Source organism: Lucilia cuprina, chromosome 2, assembly GCF_022045245.1.
Source record: "Lucilia cuprina isolate Lc7/37 chromosome 2, ASM2204524v1, whole genome shotgun sequence".
In the NCBI taxonomy this organism is placed as follows: domain Eukaryota; kingdom Metazoa; phylum Arthropoda; class Insecta; order Diptera; family Calliphoridae; genus Lucilia; species Lucilia cuprina.
This window is the reverse complement of record NC_060950.1, coordinates 42,709,844-42,715,843: the sequence shown is the minus strand read 5'-3', so window position 1 is coordinate 42,715,843 and position 6,000 is coordinate 42,709,844.

Sequence of the window (6,000 nt, the reverse complement as noted above, 5' to 3'; positions counted from 1 at the left end):
TATCTATCTATCTATCTATCTATCTATCTATCTATCTATCTATCTATCTACCTATCTATCTATCTATCTATCTATCTATCTATCTATCTATCTATCTATCTATATATAAAAATGAATGTGTGTTTGTTTGTATGTTTGAACGCTATAGACTACTAAACGGCTGAACCGATTTTCTTGAAATTTTCACAGCGAATTCCTGTATATCTGGAAAGGTTATACGCTACTTTTTAATTTGAAATTTCAAGTGGGCGATGAGCCCATTTGAAATTCATAAATAATATAAACGTTAGAGTCCTCAAATTTTGTCGGAGGCACATTTATGTCAATATGATTATTTAGGATAAAATGTGGGCGTGGCACCTCCCATATAAATTAAATACAAAAATTCGCTTATCTTGGAAACTATTACAAGTAGAATCTTAAAATTTTGCATGAATAACTTTAACATTCATGTAAACATTTTCGGTAATAAATTGACGGACTACCCATGAGAGTAGCGGCCCTCCCATATTAATTAAATAAAAAAATTGTTTATCTTGGGATAATATAACAATTAGAGTCCTCAAATTTTGTCGGAGCCACTTTAGTGTCAATATGATTATTTAGGATAAAATGTGGGCGTGGCACCTCCCATATAAATTAAAGACAAAAATTCGCTTATCTTGGAAACTATTAAGTTAGAATTTTAAAATTTTGCACATTCATGTAAACATTTTGGGTAATAAATTGGCAGACTAACCATGAGGGGAGCGATACCTCCCATATTAATTAAATCAACAAATTTGTTTATATTGAAATAATATAACAGTAAGAGTCCTCAAATTTTGTCGGAGGCAAGTTAGTGTCAATATGATTATTTAGGATAAAAAGTGGTCGAACTAGAGTTAGGAAACTAGAGTTAGGCGTGGCAATCCCTATATAATTTATATACATGTAAAAATTTTGGGTATTAAATTGGAGGACTGCTATGAATAAAATAGAAAAATTCGTATATCTTAGAATCTATTAGAGCTAAAATCATCAAATTTTATATGAATAACTTCGACATTCATGTGAACTTTTAGAAAATAACGGGCGGATTCTTAATATGAATTAAATTAAAAATTTTTTATATCTTGAAAACTGTTAGATTATTCGAATTTTTCATAGATAGTGTAAATTGGCCAACTTACAATAATTTTCTTGGCTCTCTCATATGTAACATATTGGAAAACTATTTTGGTTAAAATTTTCAAAATCTTTAAGTGGGTAGAACAGAAAATATTATATATCGCAATGCATAAGTATTATTATTATTTTTATTTTATAAGAATAAAAGTTATTTTTTAAGAATAAAAGTATATATTAAATTTTAACAAGTAAGAAATAAATAGATCATTAATCTGTTATTTTATAATTTAAATGAAATATATTGTCATCAAAAGAAATTATGATAAGAAAATTTTTATAATTTAGTAACTAAATAAATATTTTTGGTTATTACGTATTTATTTTGGTTGGGGTAGCGAAGCACACCGGGTATTAGCTAGTCCATCTATATAAAAATGAATGTGTGTTTGTTTGTATGTTTATATGTTTGTATGTATGATTGAACGCTATAGACTACGAAACGGCTGAACCGATTCCTGTATTTCTGGAATAGCTACTTATACCCAACACCACAATAGTGGGGAGGATATTATACGTTTGTGCTGATGTTTGTAACATACACAAATATTGGTCCAATATCCACCTTAAAGTTTACCGATCGATTCAGAATCATTTTTGAGCCGATTAAGACCTGTACGTCCGTCTGTCCGGCTGGCTGGATGGCTGTCCATGTAAACCTTGTTATTTCACCTAGCCCCAATACGTACCTCCCGATTTGTACTTTTTATGCCATAATTACGTCAAATATTCTATTATCTCTCTAAAATAAGTTTTATATAAGTATAAAGTTTTATATAAGTATAAATGACACTGTAGATTTTCGTAGGGATCGGCCCTTATTTGACCGTAGCCCCCACACAAACCCCCCTTCAAAAAATGCCTTAAACGTCTAAAATTGACTTGTTACCATTTGTATCGCAATGAAACTCAACAAAACGAACTGTTATTTAAAAATATATCCTTTTCCCAAATTAACCGAAGATCGGCCCATATTTGACCTATATAAAGCCTCATTTAGAAATTTTAGTTTTTTTATCAATAAATTGCTTAAAAATTTTGGAATTATGGTAATATTCGACATAAAAGTTTCTTTATAAAAAAATTTTTAAAAATATACTCATGGTGTAGGGTATTATATGGTCGGCCATGCCCGACTATACTTTCCTACTTGTTTTTACTTTGAATTTTAAAGTGGGCGAGGAGCCACGCACACATATAAAATATAAAATTCGTATATTTGAGATAATATAACAGTTAGTGTCAATATGATTATATGGGATAAAAAGTGGGCGGACTAGCGTTTGTGGGCGTGGCACCTCCCATATAAATTAAATACAAAAATTCGTTTATCTTGGAAACCATTACAGTTAGAATCTTAAATTTTTGAACGAATAACTTTAACATCCATGTAAACATTTTGGATAATAAATTTGCGGACTACCCATGAGGGGAGCGGCACCTCCCATATAAATTAAATACAAAAATTATTTATAATTTATAAAATTCGTTTATATTGAAATAATGTAACAGTTAGAGTCCTCAAATTTTGTAGGAGCCATTTTAGTGTCAATATGATTATTTTATGATAAAGGGAGGACTAGCGATAGGGGGCGTGGTACCTCCCATATAAATTAAATACAAAAATTCGTTTATCTAATACAGTTATAATCTTAAAATTTTGCATGAATAATTTTAACATCGATGTTAACATTTTAAGTAATAAATTGGCGAACTACCCATGAGGGGAGCGGCACCTCCCATATTAATTTAATACTAAAATTAGTTTTTCTTGAGATAATATAGATAATGCAGTTAGAGTCCTAAAATTTTTTCGATGCCACTTTAGTGTCAATATGATTATTTAGGATAAAATGTGGAAGGATTTAGGATAAAATGTGGGATGACTGGCGATAAGGGGCGTGGCAGATAATGCAGTTAGAGTCCTAAAATTTTTTCAGAGCCACTTAAGTGTCAATATGATTATTTAGGATAAAATGTGGAAGGATTTAGGATAAAATGTGGGAGGACTACCGTTAGGGGGCGTGGCACCTTCCATATAAATTCAATAGAAAAATTCGTTTATATTGGAAACTATTACAGTAAGAATCTTTTACAACTGGCATCCAGGTGCCTATGGTCTGCAGTGCGCTAGTTTCCGAATTGTTTCGAAGAGCGCAAAGTCCCTAATCTAAGAAAAAGACGAGTCTTTGTTTATAGTTTAACAAAGTCTTATTTTATTTACATAATTTCGGGGTTTATATACTATATTTCAGTATCCCCTCTCTTATTCTAATTAATAATCTATCTTAGTCTAATTGTAATACTATTTATCTACACCACTTTAGTGGGGAGGGTATATTGGGTTTGTGCTGATGTTTGTAACATACAAAAATATTCGTCCTATACCCACCTTAAAGTATACCATTCGGCTTAGAATCATTTTCTGAGTCGATTAAGCTATGTCCGTCCGTCCGTCTGGCTGGCTGTCCATGTAAACCTTGTGCGCAAGGTACAGGTCGCAATTTTCAAGATAATTGGATGAAATTTGGCACACACGCTTCTGGCCCAAGGACGAAATGAAAATGGTTAAATTCGGTCCTTTATTTCGACTAGCCCCCATACAACCGTACCTCCCAAATAGGGCCTTTTGGCTTGTAATTAATTTAAATGATCTATTATGTTAACAAAAGTCGACAAAACATAGTTTTATAGAACTTTAAATGACACTACCGATTTTTGTAATGATCGGGCTTCATTTGACCCTATCCCCCATACAAACTCCCCTTCAGAAAATGACTTAAAGGTTAAAATTCACTTACACACACTAATAACACTTTTAAATTCTACATAAATAATATTGAAGAAGACTTAACTCCCCCTACCAACATTCTTAAGGATAGGGCCATATTTTGCCCTACTCCCCTTTGAGCCCTCTTAAAAAAATCTCTTTTTTTTGCCAAAAAAAGTAAAAATATTCCGAAATAAAGTTAAAAAACAAACCAAATGCTTTATTTTTTTAAATAATCCCCATTTTTAACATACATACTGTCTGGTGTAGGGTATCATATGGTCGGTTACGTCCGACTATACATTCATACTTGTTTCTTATTGGCTACTACATATGAGTGATATTTAGTGCACGTGAGTGTTTTGTGTGTAACATAAGTGCAACATGATACATTGCACTCAAATACACTTTACATTATTTGTACTATTGTTATTGTTTACACTGTACGTGTGTAGCGAAGTGTGTTGATACACTACACTCTTAAAAGAAAATTTTGGGGAAAATTGATTTGTAATTTCATGTATAGACTTAAAGTGTTATTGATAATATATTTTAAAATTGTTATAATATTGTAATGATGATATGTATATATTTTTACACAAAATTTTTTTAATTGTAATTTTAAAATATATTATACGTTTATATTTTTGTACTTAATTAGTATTTGGTTTGTATTCTTTTAATAAATTGTTATGAACTTCTTTATATACCCATTCTGATTTATTACTGAATTCACTCCTTTTCATTCAGTAATAGTTAATGGTCCTTTTTCTGTTTTCTACTTTTAACAAAACTTGAACTCCTATTTCTAAGTTAAGTTTTTTATGATATTTGTTAGCATAATTTAATGTACGTTTTTTTAACCTTGACCGTAAATTCTCTTGCCTTATTTAGCACATATTACAATTTGACACGCAGTTCATTGATATAATTGTCATAATCGTAAAATTTTGTTTTGTCATTGTTTATTTTGTCAGTAGTAAACTTGGTAATTTGCCGTAAACTAGCTCATATAGTGAGTAACCAGTATCTATATGTGGTGTCGTGTTATAAGCAAAAGTGAAATATGAAATCCATTTGTCCCATTCATTTTCATTTACAAATGACAAAAGGAATTCATTCAAAATTCTGTGATTACGTTCAAGTGCACCTATGGTTTGATGGTGATATGGTGACGAAAATGTTTGTTTTATATTCAACAATGTACATATGTTATTCATCAATTCATTGTTAAATTCCGTAGCTTTGTCGGACTTTAATATTTTGAAGTGGCCGTACTTGAGTATGAATTCTTCTACTAGTGTTTTTGCTGTAGTTTTGGCATCTTTTGTAGACATAGGCTACTACGAATTTTGTAAGATCGCACTGCATTGTAAGAATATATCTCTTGTCATTCGATATCCTTAATGGCCCAACGGTGTCAATGGATACTACTTCAAAGGCTTCGAATGGGGTTACAGTTGTTGTTAATGGTTCTTTTGTGTGTTTTGTTTGTTTATTTCTTCAGCTTTTATCGTAGTTTGATATAAATTTCTTTACCGTTTGACTCATTTTTTCCATATATATCTTTGTTTTAATTTGTTGATTGCTTTTCTGACTCCTAAGTGTCCTCCTGTTTTGAGTTATGATAGTCATCTATCAGCTTGTATTTAATTAAAATATCCTCAATTTGTTGTGTGGCGTTATATATTATAATTTTCAATTTTTGTTCTTTGTTATTTATTTCTATATTATTATATGTGATATTGTGATAGCTAATTTATCTATATTTTCTGAATACATTCTGGATGCTAATTTCATCAAATGCGACTCTAGTGTTAATTTTCATTAGTTCCGTTATTAGAAATACAATTATCCTCCAACGACGTGTGCTTCCACAAATTAGAATCGTGATTCATTGATTTATCGCTACACCTCACGTATACACTATTATTTTCAATATTTATTTTTGTATTTTTAGCATTTCTGTCTATATTAAATTTCAATTTCATTATATTCTTAACATCATTTATGGATATACATTCCGATATTCGTAAATTTTTATTATTCATTTCATTTTCTTT